Source organism: Lichenostomus cassidix, chromosome Z (assembly GCF_008360975.1).
Source record: "Lichenostomus cassidix isolate B80296 chromosome Z, HeHo_3.0, whole genome shotgun sequence".
Lineage (NCBI taxonomy): Eukaryota > Metazoa > Chordata > Aves > Passeriformes > Meliphagidae > Lichenostomus > Lichenostomus cassidix.
The window spans coordinates 14,282,447-14,301,052 of record NC_139511.1 but is presented as its reverse complement, the minus strand read 5'-3'; the positions used below and the strand labels follow the sequence as shown (position 1 = coordinate 14,301,052).

Sequence of the window (18,606 nt, the reverse complement as noted above, 5' to 3'; positions counted from 1 at the left end):
TTATCTGGGTGATAGTGTCAACAGATTACAGGGGCAGTAATCAGATGTTTCCCAGCCGGGCCGGGCACAATTGTAATACGGAGGGAGCCTAAACATGCTCAGACTGCGCTGGTCTGGGCAGCGGGGGTTGTGCAGCGGGGAGGAATTTTTTTCCTTTCTCCTGGCTGGGAAGGCTTGATGGTTTTCATTCGCTCCGTGCTGAGGGAAAACAATTTTTAAACGTGGTTTTTAGAAACAGCCGATGGGTGAAGGGCCGGTGAAGTTTGTGGGAGTCCCGAGGAAAAACCCATCTCCGACGTCCTGTGGCTGTGTAGTAGGCTGTTGGGGAAGGGAACCGGGACGCTGGGCATCCATCAATAAAAGTCTCATGCCTCAGTTGACCAGGTTAAAACACAGTTCAGTCGATGAGAGGCATTTCCTCTCCCCGACAAATTACAGGGACACTTAGAAACGGTCACAACTCACATTTAATTGGGAAACGAGCCTTGATTCCTTTTTTAACCTCAATGGATCTGGAATGTGTAAAGGAAACGGCGCTGGGAACTTGAAGACTTAATTTTCCCTCGATTGGAGCAGACGCTGCTTTCCCCAGGCCAGGGTCCAGGCTGGGATCTGAAGGTGGAAGAGTTTTGCAAGGATTCAGGGGCTCGTTTTGTTTGTTTTTTTTCTTCCTTTCTGTGTCTCTCTTCTCCACCCTCCGCCTCCTCTCTTGTGTAACCCAACCCGGAACAGCACTGGTTCTTCTCCTGTCCCCTCCAGAAAGGAAAAGTTCCTCTGGAGATTAGTGGTGACAACTTTTACTCGCTGTTTCTGGTGGGGAGGGAGGTGGGTTGGGGTGTTGGAGTATAATGTAAAACCCAGCGTATGGTATTATCATTTTGTGAGGCTGCATGTAAATTGGGGAGTTCAGATACATAGCCTATGTTTTCCTAAACAAACGTTAAGTGCCTGCTTCATCTGCCAAGCTCCACAATGTTATATATATATGTATGTATATATATATATATATGTAATGTACTCACACACACATGGGTGTACATACACCTAAGGGGTGGGATAGATGGAGGACAGTGAGTGCACACTTACACAGCATGCAGTGAACAGCTGTGACCTGCAAAAAAATGTCCTTCATGCTCTCAATTTTTAGTGTTTTTAGTAATCCCCAGCTCTGACCTGTGGACACCTACAAGCTGTAAAACCAGAGTGTTGCACTGGGGTTTCCCCCAGTCCCTGCGTGTGCCCCTCAGTTGAAGCTTTTGGGGCGGTCTCTCTCCTGGGCCGGGCCTGCTGCAAAGCAGATGTGAATGGTCACACCGGGACCCCCCAGCTTTAACTGTGTGTCCCAGCCCTGGTGCTCCCCAGGCCCCCACAGCCACCTTGTACGGAGGTGCTGTTCCAGGCCTCCACAACTGGTGGTGCCCAGCCAGGCCTCATTTCCCGACAGCGATGCTGAGGCCTTTCCCCACAGGCGTTTTTTCCCATTTGCCTCTTTTCTCCCTTTCTTTTCCCCTCCCTTTTCCTCCCTCCCCCTCAGGGACACCTGAAGGATAACTGAGTTTCTTGAAGAACGCAACACATGGTGTGCGTGCGGGACGTGATGCTTCTTGAGGAGAAGCAGTCACCCCCTGCCCTGGGCAGGTGGTCTCCGGTGAGTGGCATCACGCTGGGGAGAGGGGAAGAAGTCGGACTAGCTCCTCCCGGGGGTCTGTGCTGCTCGTTCAGTGCCTCCTGCAGCACCTGCCCGCAGCCGTCCTGAGGGACACACTCTGGGACCCTTTGTGCAGAGCGTCGTCGCTTTCTAATGGAAGCCTGATGCTGGGGGATGCCCACCCCGCCCCGGAGGTTCCGGTGGGTGTCTCTCTCCCCGCTCCTGGTACCCCTGTCATAGCCACCCTAGCCCATCGCCCAGGCCGTTTCAGTACATCCCACGGAAGGCGACCGGCCTTGGGAAACAAGGCCCTCCACCTTTCCCTGCTCGGGTTCCCCTCGGCCGCACGGGCCTCGGGCATATCCTGCTTTATTTACTAAAAGAAAACCAAACAAAACCCCCCACTCTTTGGAGTGTACTCCTTTCCCCCATCTCCTCTGAGAAACATCATCTTGGGGTCACGGCGGACACCCCCGCGGATGCAGAGCTGCTCTCACAGGTAGCGGGTCTCGCAACCCGCGGGGTGTTGTGTGTCCCACCCCGCCGACCCGTGTCCGCTGTTCTGCCCTCCGCTGTGCCTAACCTAGAGGCGAGACCGCCGTTCCCCTCCGCGCACACCGCCTGCTTCCCTGGAATTATTTTAGACGGGATTGGCAAAAAAGCAGTGTGACAGCGGCCCTCGCAACTCCCCCCGCCACGCCCTCGAGAAAGCAATCTGCCGTTCCCGCAGCCTCCCCGGCAGCGAGTCCGCGCCGAGCCGGGGTTTGTCATTTGTTAGCACTCAAAAGTACCGGGCTCCAGTGCCAACCAGAAAGCAGCCGCTCGCCGTCCCTACAAACAGAAACGCCTGAACACCCGACAGTCAGACTTTTCCCCCTAATAATTATAATAATAATAATTAGGAAAAAGAATTAAATCTGTGCCTGGAAGTAAAAGCCAAACCAAAAGCAAAATTAGAAAAAATCCCAACCAACAAACCATACAACAAAATAACAGTGTCTGTGTAAGGAAAGGAGAGAAGGCATCCAAAGCGAAGGCCACTTTTCTAACAGCACAAAGGAGTATAGCAATTCCCAAGCAGAGCTCCAGGAACAAAAACTGATGACCTTTGGAAGCAAATCAAACCTTCCTGTGTAAGGAAAACCCTGGAATAATTTTCAACACACTCGTGAATCCAGGATCAAATATTTACTTTCGGCACAAATAAAACTGCTGTGATCTGAGCGCTGAAACCAAGAGAAACAAAACTGTACAAAAGCCACTAATACGAGGCTTTGCACTGAACAGCTCCATATTTTAAACGTTGGGCTTCTGTTAGGGCCGAATTTGGTGGTTTTATAATTCTGAATTAGGCTAGAGATTTTGATGAAGAGCTGACGTTTGAAAACGAGTTTGTAAGTCGTGAGATTATCCTGACAACGCCATCGACGGCAGTATATAATAATTTCCTTAATAGTTACCTGTCACGGATCCCATTTCTTTTACTGCGGGGATTAGTCCATCAAGAGTATATTTGAACTGGACTTTCTGCAGACCAAAGACCGGCTCCAAGATGTTTAAGTATTTCATGTCACTTTCTCCCCTGCATCTGAGATAAAACTGTGCAAAAGTATATTTCCTGGGAAAAACTCAGCAGAGCTACAGCAGTAGAGATGTAATCATATTTATTCATCAGAAGTTGATCTGAGTAATAAACCTTAGCATTTCCATTGAAACTGTCAGGAGCAAGATATGTTTATTACGGCGTATTCTGTCTGCGTGGGGAGGACGGGGGTGCGCTTTAGACAAAGTTTAAACGAAAGAGAATAAATACAGCAAATCTCTCCAGCCCAGCACAAAAGCTGTAAATGACTGCTATGTATTTTACCACGCGGAGGCTTTTAAAAAATATAAAAAAAAATATATATATAATTATTCTCACTTTTCTAGGGGTTAAGCCCAGACATATCCAACAGTGTCGTTAATAAGTTACACAAAATTGCCTGATCCTATCAAACGGGTCTAGAGTTATATGTTTTATTGTTAACCCCTTCCACCGCATCTTCTGAAGCTGAAAGGGAAAGGGAAAGGGCTTTTGTCCAAGTTGATCCTTGGCTATTCTGGGGCTCAGGTTAGTGTGAAAGGGACGAGGAGGTCGCTTGAAATCTCCTTTTATCTACTCCTATTTTCTCTCTGGATCAGCAACTTTGAATAGACACCATCTAATCGCTCGTAATGGAAAATGAAAAAAAAAAAAAACCCAAAAAAACCCTCAACAAAAAACAACTGTGTGTGCGCTCTGGGAGCTGCGAAAATGCTTTTGCGCCCGGCTGCCTGGCCGAAGGGGTGCATGCCCTTGAGTGCGCCAGACAAGGACCAGCATGATCAGCCCCCTGCAGCCGAAGCCTGCTATGCGCGCACCCTGCGCGTCCGCGGAGACACAGGCATGCCCCGTTCCTCCTCCCTCCCCCCCGCGCCACGGTATTTCCTGCCTGGGGCCGGGTGGTCTGGGGGTCGGGAGCAGCCAGCACCCCAGAGATGCCTTCTCGGTGCCCAGGCGGTGAGGACCTATCTCGGGGATTGATGTTCGGAGTAAGAGCACGGAGAGTCGACCAGACATAATTTTCCCTCTCACCCTCAGATGCCTGGATTTTCCTAATTTGCACTCATTGCGGATACCTGGACTGAGAGACAGTTCCGTCCGTAGGGAGTGGGTAGCCCCAAGGAAATGCCGCCCTGTGGTGGGCAACCAACTCCACGCACCCAGGCACCGACAGAGGTGTCTGCAGGTTTCTGGGGATCTTCTTGCCAATGCTGCTGTTTCTGATTTTAGTGGGTTTTTTGTGTTTCTGGGTTTTTTTTTTTTTTTTAATGGTTAAAAGAAAAGAAAAAAAGGAAATAAAAAGCAGGTGGGTAAACTTGGGGGCCTCTGGCAAATAGAAAAAGCTTTGTCCTAGAAGCTCAATCCAGGGCACTATCTTTCCCTCCTAGCAGCTCAGAAATTGGCGTTTCTTTCTCAGTCTGGGATGCTTTTGCTGTAAATTCCTAAATGTGACTACTTTGTTGCTAAGGCTACAAGTTCCCATCCCGACACACAAATCTTTTCCACTCCAGGAGCAGCTCAAGTCCTGGGCAGAAGTCATGACTTAAGAGACTTCAAACTCCTTGGAGTGCCTCCCTGCTAAATATCTGCTTAAGTCTGGAGGTTCAAATGAAGCCCTCCCCCCGCCATCGTGTGTCATCCCCCTCCTTCTCTCCCGAGGTACGTTTTGCTGGGACTTTTGGTAAATAGATGGCGAGAAGAAACACAGTCCAATAAGGATTAAATTAAGTAGAAGAAATCCAAGCGGTGTATATTTTGAAGATCCGATGGGGCGTCAAACTGATGTTTAACACATTTTTTCCACTCACTGTGCACAAGTCCTCAGCCCCCATTGCCTTGTTTAATTTTTTCACCCCCGAGGAGGCGGCAGTTGTGGGAGGTGGACAGAAAAAGGCTCCCTCGACCCACAGATCTTTTCCGATCCTCAAATGCCATGGGAAAGGGCAGGGAGACACAGTGTCCCCAGGCAGGGCTGGGGACACACACACACACACACACACACACACACATACACACACACACACACACACACGCTTCTCCAGCACTGAAGGGTGAGAGGTGGAGTACTGGGTAGTCATCCAGGCTGTCCCTAAATACAGAGCTCAGATAGAAGAGATTTTTTTTTTTTTAAAGTTTTTTGAGTTACGAATTTCCTTCCTCCCCACTGCCCTCGCAGCTCTCTTGGTTGCACTGGTAGGGAAAATACAGTTTTATCTACTCGGCTCAGCAGAGTGGACACCAGTTTGTTCACGACTGAGTCCTCCGGCACCGCTCGGATGAGAGAGTGGCTCTCCCGGATGCAAAAGGAGAAAAAACCTCAACCTCCCCCCGCCCCCCCGCCCAAACCCCCAATAAGCCCCAGAGACGCTCTTCGCCTGGAAAAGTTAAGCGTGACTTAGTAAACGTTTGTAAATGCAAATAGAAATGAATAAATAAACCTCAAACCAGGTAGTTTGGGTGTAATAGTTTAGCAGGACTAATTGCAGACAATGAAGCTGAAATGACTTCTCCAATTAGCTGCTGGTTGGAGTTTATTTGGAGGAACTGTCAGCTCTAGCGATGGATAATTGCTTTATTGCTCACAAAACTATCATCTATTTAGAACATATGTGCTAATTACTCTGGATGGGCGTCGGAAAAGAGACCATAAATCTATTAGCCCTTTAAAAAGTCTAGGATGCTCGTGAACGACCGAACTCCCTTCCTTGGAGCTTAAGGACAAAATTCGCGCCTGGATGATAGTCCTTTCAGAAAACTAAAAAAAAAAAAAAAAACAAACCAAAAAACCAAAACCAACCAACCAAAAAAAAACCCAAAAAACGCAACTCCCCAAAAAACCCTAAAATAAAAGAAACTTTAAAAAAAAATTGAGTAACATATATGACAGGATATATTTGCGACCTCACAGTGGGAGGGAAAAGGGTGGTCATCTTCAATAAAGGAAAGCTTCTTTCTGTAGACCAAACTGGTGCAATGTATCACTGTCATAAAACCGATTTTCCTCTTTAGTCTTGCACTATTTTTCCCCCCAAAAAAGATTAGTTTAAAAATCTTTTAATTGGATTACTCTGGAAAATTAATCTCCTTTGGGCTCGCTAACTTTGTGTACCAAATATCTGGAATTAATTCAGTGCCACAAAACGCATCTGAGATGCCTTTTGTTCGAACTAGGTAAAAAAGGGACAGGTAGGGAAGATGTCATTTTGCCGTACGCATTCATGTCCCCCCGCAGTTCTCTATGCATCTTCATTTTTCTATGCTTCGCATTGTACCGCACAAAATTGCTATTGTAAAGGAGATAAACAGAATTGTTTGCTGCACTATGCTGTGGATCAAGACACCAGTGTGGTGTGAGGAATTTAGGGGAAATTAATATAAAAAGGAAGAAGCTTTGGTAGCCGGAGTAGGAGTCCCCCAGTCATCGCGCACTGGAGGAGCATACCTGGGCCGAAGCGACTTCCCGTCGCCACCCGCCCCTGGCCGCTCCGCGGGTGCGCACTCCCTCCGCGCCGCTCCGAGCCACTCCGCCCTCCCGCCCCCGCTCCCTTCGGCTTCCGCGGCTGCCGCTGGACCTGCGGCACTTTCGGGGCGCCTGAGGGGGACTCCCCATCCCTGGCACCCCCTGAGACTCAATGAGATTCCTTAGTTTTCAGCCCAATTTGAGTGTGAGCAGAAACCTCGTGAGGTGTGGTTAATTACGGGGGCGGTGGGGGGTGAGAGGGGTAATGACTTGTCAGGGCGGTGATGGTGACTGTAACGCACCGTCTTCTTGTCCCCCGTCTTTTGCAAGTGGAGACATCCTGTCTCACTTGCTAAAAGAGCAATGAAGCTGGGTTAATTTATACAGTTTTACTTGTTTATTTTCCTGGAAGCAAACGAACCTGCCGCTTGTTGCCGGTGGTTTATATGCCGATATGACAATACTCAGAGTCTTGGGGACCGGACGGGGAGGGTGCGGTTCCCCGAGGCAGTGGGGGGAGAGACGGTGTGCGGAAAAGTTCCTCCTTGGTGGAGCAAGAGACAGGTATGGCTTGTGCGAGTGTCTGTGTGTGTGAGCTGAGATTCAGCCCGGGCAGGTGAGAAGGCAGCACGGGGTGGGCACGACGCAGGCTGGAGGATGAAGTTGAGGATTATGAGGGTGAGGATGAGGGTGAAAGGTGGGTTTTGACCGTTTGGGCACTGGTCTAGCTCAGCGCAGCATGGTATAACCTCTCTGCCGAGACCCAAATCCTAGCCACTCTTGCACGCTTGTCGCACTTCATAAGTTGCGTGGCATTTCCAAGTCAGCATTAAATTTTCAGTGTCAGCCGCTGGTGAACTGTGAACCGCCGAGTGGGATTGTCTACGTTTAATAATATGTGACAAAAACACGCGCGAAATCACACTGAAGGAAAACACGCAGAGCAAGGTGAATGTGTGTACCCACATGCCACGCTTACAACCTGACACTGTGGCGTATCACACGAGCCCAAACCCCAAAATTCTGCACACAGAAGGGACACCACTGCGCGCATGCAGCCAAACACCTTCCATGCACAGCAGTCATGAGATCCTTGAATGGACGTGCACAAGTAGATCGCTATTTCCAGAGGGAGTTTAAGTACTTGCTAAAGAGCCCTGTGGTCTGCAGTGAATTAATTATTCCAGTGGTAATCCTGCCGTACAGCACCTCGGATCCGCGCTGACCTTGCACTGCCCTCCTGTTTCTTCCTACGGCTCACAGGTAAAAGTTTTTCAGCCCCGTGCTGTAGCTAAACAGATTTTACACTTTGACAGAATCTTTATCCCTAATCACATAATGTTAAATGAATCTTAAACTCCCTTCTGAGGCAAACGAAGAATCTTTCTCTCTCTCTCCCTCTCGCTCTCCCTCTCTCTCTTCTCCCTGTCCATCTGCGTGCACTGTGGCTGTGCCCTGTGGAAAGTGTTTACAGTTTGGAGAACTCTAACCTTGATTTTCCAGCTTTGAGCTCCCTCTGGAAGCGGTAAGAGCAATTACTTCATATTACTGTACATATTTCACTGCCATGGTGACTCGCAGGTGTTGCAGCCGCTATTGTTTGCATCCCTTCCGCAGCCTCGCGGCCAGCGCCTAGCGGTTGCTCCGAGCCCGATTCCGACGGTGGCCCCCACAGGCTGCAAGGCACACCCTCAGAGCCCAGGGTTCCACCCTTGCTAAGTACGCACGGAGGTGGAGAGAGGGGCGGGTTTGCGCCCTCACCCACCCCTGCTTCCCGCGGTGGTCCCGCGGCCCGCTGGCCTCTCCTGCCCGTACTTAGCAAGATTCTTACTTTCGCCCACGAGTGGAATAGACAGTTTATGTGTGGACAGGCATCTTTTTCGGTTTCATGTCAGGAGTGCCGAACGCCTAAGGCGCGGCAGGAGGCAAAGGCTCCCGAGATGAACTGGGACTGCCCTTTAGCCCGAAGCTGGGAGTGGAGGGCGGGTGGGGGTTGTCACTGCGCCGAAGGATCCGAGGCAAAAGACAGGCAGAGCGGACAAGCAAAACAACTGCGAAACAGGGAAATACCTAGAAACCCGAGGCAGCGCACATTTGAGCATAAAGCATCTGGGACTGGTGGCTTTTAATTTAGACTGTGCAGAGATCCTTTGGAGACGATGTAAGCGATGCATTTGTAACGAGCTACAAAGGTGTGGGGTGGAGGTAGGATGCTGTGCTATGCCGGAGCACCCCGGAATAGCATTAAACTGTGTCACGGATCAGTGTCATGTTGACGTATGACACACCATAAGGGATCATGATGAGTGACTGGCATAATAGACATGGATAGTGGACCAAAGTCTCCTTGACAATTCTTAGTCATATGTCTTGGGGGGATAGTTTTACATTCATGATCCGTTTATTTGGAGCCAATGCCGGGAGAGAAACACATGAAGCACACATCTGAATCTGTCTAAGTAGGATGAAGACGAGCTTAAATGGCACAAAGCGCTGCCGGAGGGAATCTGAAGACGTCGCAGGTTTATAAGCAAAACACTTGGCAAAACCCCACCTGCTATTAGACTACATCTAATAAAGCAGGACGCCCCTGGTTTCTCCCGCCAGCTCAGGAAAGGGATGGCTCGCCCAACTTATCTCTGCGCTCCTCCGTCAGTTCGCTGCACAGGCTCTTAGGCACCACGCATCTCCCGTACCGCTCGCCGGGACAACCTCCTGCCCCGTCGCAAACTGTGGGATGCCGCTCGTGTTCTCATCACACTTGGGCTTTGTTGCGGGCTGCGAAGCGCACAACCCCAGCGCTTTGTCGCACCCGGTGCTAGCGGGGGAAGATGCAGAAGTCACCTCCCTTTAAGTCCGCCGAGCAGGCAGAAAGAACACCTCTAATAAACTCTTAATCTGAAAACGCACCCAATATGCCTCTTATTACGAGCTGGAGAGCCGGAGTTGCTGGAGCTGCGGGTTTTCTTCTGTTTGCCAACATCCCGAGCTGCCAGGGGGAAATTTCTTTCCCCTCTCCCCCAAACGTAAGCGCACCATCGGCGGTGTCTCAAGAAGGGCAAGAGGGCCCTGGTGACCCTTTGGAGGCGTTCAGCACCCCGAAACCTGCCTGGGCTGGTTGGGAATGCTTGCCATTCCAGTGGAGATCATTGGCAGCTTTTGACCGGGAGAGTAGGTTCGGAAGGCTCCATCTTCACCCAGACCCTCCAGGGACATGGATAACCTCTAGAAATCTCCATAGAAGACATTCCAATGAGCAGAATGAATGGTATTCTCCTCGACAACAAGAGTACAAGAGGGAAACCCTCTTCAGTCTGAGCCCCCCACAAAAAACCCCAAGAAACCAAAAGCCAAATCAAACCAAACCCAAAAAAGAAAAAAACCACCCAACAACAACAACAACAACAACACCCCAACAACAACCCCCACCCCCCAAAAAGAAAAACAAACCAAAACCAAAAACCTCCCCAAAAACCAAGCAAAGAAAAAACCCCTGATGGTCCAGATGCTAAGAAGTTCTCTAAATGTGTGAGCAGGTAATGCAAGAAAGAGAGACATTGTTAATAGAAAACATCTAATTAACAATTACTTCATTTGATTCGGAGGATGAAACCCCTTTTAAAATCAACCCAGATTTACTGGCCTAAATGCAGCCAGTTTTTGAATATGGTAGTTATACTGAGTCTGCCGTCTTTCAAGATGTCATCTGAGGGGTAATAGTATAGGTGAAGTAATGTCGTTACACTGTGGAAACTTTTATAGTCCCTTTCTTGGGAATTCAATTCAGGGCTTCTTCATTTTATTAGGAACAGACTGACTCCATCAATGGCGATCTCCGTGTTTAGAGGCATGAAGCAATTAGGTTCCCCAATTTGCATATTTCTCCCGACCCCAGCAGCATCACTGGATCCTTGCGTTATCAACCTCCTGAAAGTAGGGGAGAGTCAGAATAAAACATCACTCCCAAGTGTGCAGGATGACGAAACCGACATGGAAGTGGGCTAGCAAAATTACCCCTTTGCCCTTAGGATGGGAAGAGTGAAAATATAAAATAAAAAGCTCTCCTGCTGAGAGCAGCCCGGTGGCCGTGTTTCGGCAGTTTAGCTATTTCACGGGTTTCCCGCTGATTTCCAGCGTGTTGCCGAACTCCCGCCCCACCCCCACCGCCTTCGGAGGGTCCCCCTGGGGGATGGGTGATGCTCCCGGTTCTGTCCCATTTCCAAAACACGGCTCACCTCCCCACGGGGAGAGAAAACCCGCCAGCGAGGGTGCTGAAGCTGGACCGCGCAGGCACCGCAGCCACTCCACGTGTGGTTTTGTTTTTGTTATTTTGAGGCGGCGCCGGCGAACGGCAGCGGGTGTCGCTCCCGGCAAGCCCCCTGCCTCGGAGGGGTGGCGGGAAGGTTTACCTTTGAATACCACCACGTAATTTTTAAGCACCGGGCCATGGTGTCAAACCCGTGTCCTTCGCTCCGTGTGGGTTTCTCTAAAAGGGGATTCCTAGAGGGGTGCGAAGATGGACGGAGAGAGAGGGGCTGATTCTGCCCAGCCTCTCCACCCCCACAGCGGGTGACATTCGACGCCGCAGATAGTGGGCTCCGCCCTGCCCTCAACCACCTCTCCGACCCTGCCCCACATGCGAACCATGGAGCTGAAAAGGCGCCTCAGGATCAACGCGCCTGGTGCCTGAGGGGCCCGATCCTGTGAAGCCCGAAGGGGGTTCAGAGACCCTCCCCTTCAAAAGTCAGTTTCTGAGCCACTCGCCCATCATGGGTAAAAAGAACCATTTCCTCACTCCCCGATGGAACTCAGCGGAGAGGGTCTGGGGAGTTTAGTGCTCAGCAGATAGAGCCATCTGCACAGAGCTTTGCAGCAGCATGAAGAAAAATCTCTATAAAACTAAACAGGCAATCAACTGAAATCTATCCTCTTTAACTAAACTGATTCCTTAGTATTTTCCCAGTATTGTTGTAAGTTGTTGTCTGTGTTATCCCCCAGGGCTCTTTCTTCTGCTCTCTGATTTGGTGTATAAAAGCACCTCTGAGTGATGGATTACTGTGTCATTGCAGTCTGCGAAGGATTAATTTGTTTCATTGATTTCTCTTTAGGCAGATTGCCAGAATTCTCTGCTTCCCACCTTTCTCCAGGAGTTCCAGCAGTAACAGACAGTAACAGCCTAAGACAAATCAGCCCATTCTTGTAAAAATAGAAACACAAAATCCTGAAGTCCCAGGGAAGATATAAAGAAGTTTTTTCCTTATGTTGTAGACCCACTAATTCTTTAAGCGAGTCCATCTTCTCTCCTTTCACTACTTCCCTTTCACAAAAAAGGTTACTGTGTCCTGGTGGGAGTTGCTTAGTCTCAAGAGCAATTTCGACAAGTAGTTGGATGTGACCAGTGGGCATTTGATGGTCATGGAGAAATGTTTTGTTCGAGCTAAACAGCAGGAGTAGGAATTACAGGAGGATTGCATAAACTTCGCAGTTCATTCTTTCTTAAAATCACCAGACCACATAGAGCTAATCAATTATCTATCCATCTACCTATCTGGGGCACTGAGTATATGCAGTTTATGTCAGGTCCTGGAGTTGCTCGTCTGATGTGTATGTGGGTGGATGGGACTGGAATCTCCCAGATCAATTAATCTGCATGCTTTCAGGATAATCTGATAACAAAATCTGGCCTTGCAGTGTTGGGCTGTGGTGATAAAAGGGAGCTGGGCACCCCTTTTGGTGCAGACTGTGGAACTGAGGGGAGAGGAAATCTGCTGGTGCTACTCTGACCACAGCACTGCTCTTTTCAGACCTGCTGTATCAGCAGCAGAGACAGGTCAGCGGTGCTCTTCTGTTTGTTTCCACAATGCACCACTAAATACTGTATTGATTTAGTCCTCACAAGTTAAACGTTAGATGTACTTACTGCTATAGTAAAAAGTAATGTTGTTATAGCCTACTGCCTTTACAGCTCGGGTTTGTGGAAAGCTGTGCCATGCCATACAAAACCAGCACTTTTAGATATCATGGAGGGTTGAGAAATGTTTATTTTACCTCTGTATCTACCTTTTGATAATGGTAGCTCAATAGCTACTTTCAAAGGGACAGTAAATTTATTGTACTGGATAGCACAGATCCACTGCATAGCAAATTTAGGAAATTCTGAAGTTACAGCCCTATTATTTTTCTCCCCTACTCTCTGGGAGGATGTTAGCCTGCTACTTTCTGTTTTAATTTACTGTAATTTCAGGTGTAATCCAAATACCAGTACTTGGGTCACAGCATGATTTCCTTGTTATCCAGAAAGAAAATATGCCTTACCCTGCCTGAGTAATGTTCTTGTGTTTTCTTGCATGAGATCCCTCTGTTGTCTGTTGAGTCTAACTTTCCCTCCTCTACATAACTGGTTTTGAAGGAACTTTCAAAGTAGTCAGAAGCAGTTCACTCTTGTGTTAACTCCTGGGAATCCCTTGAAATCCCTATTTTGTCTGGGGAAACCCTGCAGTGTGGGTTAGCCTGCAGAAGGACAAGGGTGGCTGCCTTCAGGCATGGCAGCATGGAAAACACTGTTATCCTGGGGAATGCTGCAAACTTTCCTTCAAAGACCTCTGTGATATAACATGGACTCCCCCTTTTCTGGCATAACACAGACTCTCTCTGCCTGGCATTCCCACTCCTGGTAGTTTTTCACTGTCAAGTAACTATGAAAATAAGGGCACAAAATTCAACAGTTCACATTTTTCCTGCTTGGATAGCCAAGCCCCAGGGAGGCTTGGCTCTGAGGGCAGAGTTTGTCTTGCTTGGAAGCAAACCCTCTCATCCCCTCTGCCCCTTCCTCCTTGCCAATTCTTTTCAGCTTACACAGGGGAATCCTTCTGCTCCTTTGCTAGGCACTAAGGAAAGTTATGCTCTTGACTAATAATGATAACAGTATTCTTGGCTTGGACAGTCTGAGTTAGGAGCAGAGACAGATTTCCACCCCTATCCCTCCAGTTTGCAATAAAACAGGCAGAATCCATCACAGACTAAATTTAAAATGCTTAAGTGAAGCTCACATCCTTTCATTCCTCCAGGACTGGAAAGAAACAGAGTCTGTTAGATTAGCAAACATTAACCTCTCTCATAGTTCTGAATGTAGGATTAATGCCTGCTGAAGGGACAGCTGTATGACCCTCACACACACTAACTATACATTAGGGCTGTCACTCTATCGATCAGGAGAAGTTTGTGTGAAGAAGCGCTCCCCACTAGGGAGTAAAGCAGACTAGAGCTGGAAAAAGCTATTTGTACACTGCTAAGATGCACTTTTGAAAAACTCAGTTCCCATTTCTGGCATCCACAGTGCAGATGAGCTGAAAACTGCATGTTTCACCCTGCAGTTCTGCTGCATACAGACCACACACAGTTTTCTGCTACGACCCTGGGACTGGGTCATCTTTGGACAAAACAGACCTGTGCCAATGCTGCATTTGCACATAAGTAGAGTATTGCTTGGACAGCCCACTTGAGGCTTTGTGTCCTTGTGAGATTCTGTCTGGCTGTACTTTAGTGTATATATTTCCATTTAGCTCATTTGGAAGAGACTGGTCCCCAAGATTTTTCTCCCTTACCCTGTACACTAAGAAAAAGAAGAAACAGTGATGAATACTATGTTTGTCCAACTTTCTTTCCATAAAAGTATTAAAACTTCATGCTATAAAAACACAAGTTTGTTGTTTCCTAGTGATTTCTGGGTTAGATACAAACACTAGATTTTGCTCTGGCCACATCCTATTTTTGTGTTAGTCTAACTCTCCTTATAACATTGAATTTTACAGAAGTAACAGTGATATCACTGCATTTCTGAAAACAGACTTATTTTAAGGGTCCATAAAACACTCAGTTAGAGAAATCATGAAGTCTCATTTGTCATTTAAAGTTTATAACAATATGGGAAATGACAAAGGTGAGAGCTGCTGTTCTAGAATTGGATCTTTCAGTCAAACCAGTTTTTGACTGCAGTAAGAGGGCCGGCTGACAAATTGTAAGAGTATTGGACTTGCTCTTAGCAGAGCTGAAACCCTGCAGTTCTGGAAGGTGCAAATATTGGCTTTGGTCAGCCTGAATTGACAAGTATAAAGAAAAACAAACCTGCACGGAAGAAACAAAGCAGTCTCCTCTGATGGACACAATGGGGATTTGTGCTTTGCTAAGATATCTCCATATATTTTGTAGAAGACAGCTACTAGACTGTGGGCCCAACTTCTAGAAAATATAAAAGAAAAGATCCTGACTGAAAAGGCAAACATTTAGTCAGACCTCTGACACAGTTTTTTCCCCTGTTTTCAGCAGCAGGAGTAACTTTTTTCCCATTATTGGAGGCCATTTGTAACTGTATGTATTGGTAGGCAGGGAACCGCTGGATACAGGAAAGCCAGAAGTTAGGTATTAGAGGGCACCAATCCTGCTGTTCTCAGCTTACCTCCAAGTCATTTAGCTCAAACAGACAGATGAAGGGCTAGAAAAAAGTATCTTGGTATACTAAGGTACCTGAAAACTGGACACTATTATTTCTCTGGAAACATGTTCTTCCAGCAAGTAATTTGATTTTTTCCCCCATCAAATTTATTTGTTCTTAATTAATCTAGAAATCTGAAGTTGCTTAATGTTTGAAATGGCATTCCAGTAGTTAACACTTATGCATTTCTGAACAGTATTTGGAAAGGACATAGGTCTCCTGCCCACCCATTAACCTTTGCTATGATGGGGCTTTTACACCAGCAGCAGTAAAATTCACCTCCCTGCACCAGGTGTTGCCATATTGCAGATCAAAGTTCTGTAGTTTGCAGAACAATGCAAAGAATACCCTAATTTAATCTGTGTGGTTTGAACTCAGCATTCAATGAATAAAAGTTTCTGCTTTTCCACAAAAAGTGTGAAATAAAACTCCAAATGAATGAGCTGGAATGTCTTGCTTCATGTTTTACAGCCATCCTATATTGATAGTTCATTTTTTCCAAGTGAGTAAAACGTATGTGGCTTACCACACTAGTGTCTCATGACTAAGAGCACAGGCAACATATTGAAAATTGTGGAGATCCAGTGCTTCACGTAGCTACTAAAATTAGCTGCACCAGTACTTCTTTCAATTTACACTACGTTAAAGGAAGTTAAGGAAATGCAGTTCTGGGTCTAATCAGCTTTTCAGCTTTACTGAATTCCAAAATACCAAGAAGAACCATCACAAGTAAACCACATTTGTGCATTGCTAGAGATCATGGCTCTGTAAGGGAAGTATGGTTGTCTCATTCTAAAATCCACTGATTTTTAACATGACAACCATTACACATGTTCATGACCTTGTGACTAGAAAATGATCCCTGTCAGATACTCTTTTTAAAGAGCTCAACATGAACTTTCTTGACTATCTGCTATGGGACTCTTTCAGCTAGAGACACTGACAGTGACTTTAGCTGGAAAAAATGCATAGGTTTAGTCCATGCTGCATACTGCACTAACAATATATTTTGACCTTGTGCACTTCATCTTTTATGCACTTGAAATAATTTTTTGAAATTATATTTGCAGTCAGAAAGAGCATTATAATTAACTATGATACTTCCCTATCTGTGTTTTATCTTTTGAGTAATGTTTTTTGGTTATCCCCTAACCTTTGAATAGTAAAGACAAAAATACTGCAGATTTTATGATGCTTTTGGTCATTTTTCTCAGCTTTTCTAACTGAGGCAAAATTATCTTGTCAATTTTGCCATTTTGGTTTTCTAATTTCTTTTTTACAATGGCACCCTGTCTGGTCTGTGAGCATTTCTACAGACTTAAGTTTAGAATGCTATATTTTTACTGGAAATAAAAATTATCCCAACACATGAGTTTTGCTCAGTGTTACACTTCAGCTGAGGTTTACTTTGAAATGACAACACCTTTAGAGAAGGTTTAAAATGCATGCAGTGATCCCTTGCGATCATTATAAAATAGCATGAGAATGCCTACAACAGTATGAACAACACCCTGGCTGTATATTTGAGTTTGTCTAATTAAACACTGCTTTTCTAAATTCAAGTTTATTTGTGAGCTTGATTCAAAGCTTCCAGAAGTAACTGTTTCCCCCCTACCACTTTTTTTACTTGGACTGGTTGTATTTCACTGCTAGGTGAAGCCATCTCCATTTTCTGTGTGACTTTCTTTTTAAATAAGAAATAACCTTTGGGCTTACTAGAAAAGTAAGCTTGCCATCTCGATGTCCAGTAAATGGCCAGTAAAATCCTTAAAAGCCTTCTGGCTAAAGTAACACCAAAATATATAATAAATTCAATTTTATCACTTAACAGTTCTTTCTTTGTCATACAGACCCTCACCATGAAAAAAAAATTACACCAGTACAAATATGACAACAAGAGGCAATTGTCTGTCAATGGACTTGCTTTGTAGGTAAGGAGAGATGCCAAGAATAAAGCATCTCACAGCATGGGTGCATCAATCACTTAAAAATTGCCTGATTCAGTTGTCAGGATATTGAAAACATATATTTAGAAATGCATGAGATAGCAATGAATAGTATCGCAAACAATGAGTTAAAATTTCAATATAAGAGAAACTGCAATTAAGGGACTTCCTGTGTGATGCTAGCTGTATGGCTTAGAAGTTTTGTTTTGCAGCAAAAGCCTGGAAAATGAACTAAAGATTAAAAATCTGCACTTCTGAATATGATTAACACATATTAAGCTACAACTTCCAACACCATTTCATATTTAAGGTGGCGGTTTCTTTTTTCCATCTCTGTCTACAACTATCTATCTGGTTCTGCCAAAACAGTGGTAAAAATACAGATTTGGATGTCATACATTATTAGATAGTCATATAATGTAAAGATGCTTCTCAGCTACAGAAAGAAGGTAAAATAGTTGCTCTTCAACAAACACCATGCTATATGAATTATGTAATTTCCATGGTTATAAAACAACCCGAGAAATTGTACTGTAACAATATGATATATGATAGGATTGATTACTCCAAAAATCCTTTCAAGAGGAAAAATTGTGGGGGGTATGGGGAAGGGAAAGGCTTTTTTTCAATTCAAGCTTCACTTCCTAAAGATTTAGCTTCTCTGGAGAAAAACCTCACATTCAATTGTTACAGAGTGGTCACTCAATTTGTGTATTCATTATATGCATTAAATAGTCAAATATATTCTTTTCAGTATATTTGAATAGTTAAATTTATTCTACTGAAAGAGAGATAACTATCAGAAATAGCAATAGAAGTCTCATAATGAGATAAGAATACTAGAAAATCTGAGGATTTTAGTACAGTCCATTATTCATTCAGTTCCTGGCAGCCTTTATGATTACAAATCACTTGATTGACTAACTAGACATTCTCAAAGTGAATTATGAATCAGGTTCATTTTTCCTGGTTGAGAGTTGGTACATGTTGTAACTCTTCCACTTTGTGATATATCAAGTTCTTATAACAGTAATAACAGATATAATCAACTCTTTATTTCAGGACAAATAAATCGCCTTTTCAAAAATGAAATGTGGTTGCTAACATTTTAACAGTGTGCAATGTAATTCCTTCCTGCTATTCTCAGAGTGCAATCTGCTGTGATGACACAGCTTTTGAATAATTGACTTTGCTGAAATTATTTTAAGAGCCTCACACCCTCAGTCCAGGCATACTGATCTCAGTGGAAATTTGGTGTTGGGTCTAAGAGAATGGTGAATGGTCCCTTTACTTGTTGAAAACAAGCCTCAGACACTGACAACCTGGGCCACAATTTGCCTTTTTGAGCCTGGCTCTGATCTCAGCTTGGGAATGCTGAACAGTTTTAAAGCTGTTTAAGTTTACTTTGAAACAAAAACAAAAAAAAAAAAAAAAAAGAGAAAAGAAGAAGAATCTCTTCTAAAGTGTGCTTGACCCTCG

At 45.7% G+C, this 18,606-nt stretch overlaps 2 long non-coding RNA genes across 3 annotated transcripts in view; both read left to right on the top strand.

Moving 5' to 3' along the window:
• LOC146424412 (uncharacterized) overlaps positions 1-18,606 on the top strand; it is a 58,511-nt gene that overhangs the window by 2,750 nt on the left and 37,155 nt on the right. The gene's annotated exons all lie outside the window — the stretch shown is intronic.
• LOC146424413 (uncharacterized) overlaps positions 4,412-18,606 on the top strand; it is a 46,159-nt gene continuing 31,964 nt past the window's right edge. The window contains exon 1 of the long non-coding RNA XR_014847009.1: positions 4,412-4,889. This is a non-coding gene — a long non-coding RNA (uncharacterized LOC146424413). The remainder of the gene's footprint in view (positions 4,890-18,606) is intronic.